At 36.9% G+C, this 1803-nt stretch overlaps 1 non-coding gene across 1 annotated transcript; it reads left to right on the top strand.

Moving 5' to 3' along the window:
- The first annotated feature begins 727 nt into the window (after nucleotides 1–727).
- On the top strand, nucleotides 728–835 carry LOC148576375 (small nucleolar RNA R71). Its single transcript, XR_015903507.1, has one exon. It is a non-coding gene; the product is annotated as a small nucleolar RNA R71 (small nucleolar RNA).
- Nucleotides 836–1803: the final 968 nt, after the last annotated feature.

Here is a 1803-nt window from a genome sequence, read left to right as displayed (position 1 = left end):
TTTTCTCCACTCTCATCCACCTTGGGAGAGTACTAGGAGGGATTTCAGTGATCTTTTTACTCAGCTGGCCCACTTGTGCTTCCAGATTTCTAATGGAAGATCTTGTTTCATTCATGAAACTTACAGTGGCCTTAGATAGATCAGAGACTAGATTTGCTAAATTAGAAGTATTTTGTTCAGAGTTCTTTGTCTGTTGCTGAGTTGATGATGGAAAAGGCTTGCTATTGCTAAACCTGTTTCTTCCACCATTATTAAAGCCTTGTTGGGGCTTTTGATCCTTCCATGAGAAATTTGGATGATTTCTCCATGTTGAGTTATAGGTGTTTCCATAAGGTTCACCTAAGTAATTTACCTCTGCTATTGCAGGGTTCTCAGGATTATAAGCTTCTTCTTCAGAAGATGCCTCTTGAGTACTGTTGGATGCAGCTTGCATTCCATGCAGACTCTGAGAAATCATATTGACTTGCTGAGTCAATATTTTATTCTGAGCCAATATGGCATTCAGAGTATCAATTTCAAGAACTCCCTTCTTCATAGGCGTCCCATTATTCACAGGATTCCTTTCAGAAGTGTACATGAACTGGTTATTAGCAACCATGTCAATGAGTTCTTGAGCTTCTCCAGGCGTTTTCTTTAGGTGAATGGATCCACCTGCAGAAGTGTCCAGTGACATCTTTGATAGCTCAGATAAACCATCATAGAATATATCTAGGATGGTCCATTCTGAAAGCATGTCAGAAGGACACTTTTTGGTCAACTGTTTGTATCTTTCCCAAGCTTCATAGAGGGATTCACCTTCTTTCTGTCTGAAGGTTTGAACGTCAGCTCTAAGCTTGCTCAGCTTTTGAGGAGGAAAGTACTTGGCTAAGAAAGCCGTGACCAGCTTATCCCAAGAGTTCAGGCTGTCTTTGGGTTGAGAATCCAACCATAATCTAGCTCTGTCTCTTACAGCAAAAGGGAAAAGCATGAGCCTGTAGACTTCAGGATCTACTCCATTAGTCTTAACAGTATCACATATCTGCAAGAATTCAGTTAAGAACTGAAAAGGATCTTCAGATGGAAGTCCATGAAACTTGCAGTTCTGCTGCATCAGAGAAACTAATTGAGGTTTCAGCTCAAAGTTGTTTGCTCCAATGGCAGGAATGGAGATGCTTCTTCCATGTAAATTGGAATTAGGTGCAGTAAAGTCACCAAGCATCTTCCTTACATTATTATTATTTTCGGCTGCCATCTCCTTTTCCTGTTCGAAAATTTCTGAAAGGTTATCTCTGGATTGTTGTATTTTAGCTTCTCTTAATTTTTTTCTTCAAAGTCCTTTCAGGTTCTGGATCTGCTTTAACAAGAATATTTTTGTCCTTGCTCCTGCTCATATGACAAAGAAGATGGCACAGAAAAAATAATAATAATAATAGAGATCCTTTATACCACAGTAAGGGGATCCCTGTATGAGTAGAAGAAGAGGGGGAGATAAAGAATGTGATGTAGATGAAGAAACACAACTGTACGAATGGAAGAGATGTGAGATGAGATGTTAGGATATGAATGAATAAATAGAATGAGATGGGGGAGAGATAATTTTCGAAAATTATTTTGAAAAAGAGTTAGTGATTTTTGAAAATGGTTTTTGAAAATTGTTAGTATTTTTTTTCGAAAATTTTTGAAATTAAAAATAAAAAATAATTAGTTAATTAAAAAGAAATTTTTGAAAAAAGGGGGAGATATTTTCGAAAATTAGAGAGAGAGAGTTAGTTAGGTAGTATTGAAAAAGTTAAGAAACAAACAAAAAGTTAGTTAGTTAGTTGA

This window comes from Arachis ipaensis, chromosome B1, assembly GCF_059453495.1.
Source record: "Arachis ipaensis isolate K30076 ecotype BB chromosome B1, ASM5945349v1, whole genome shotgun sequence".
NCBI classification, from domain to species: Eukaryota; Viridiplantae; Streptophyta; class Magnoliopsida; order Fabales; family Fabaceae; genus Arachis; species Arachis ipaensis.
This window is presented reverse-complemented; position numbering and strand designations above follow the sequence as displayed.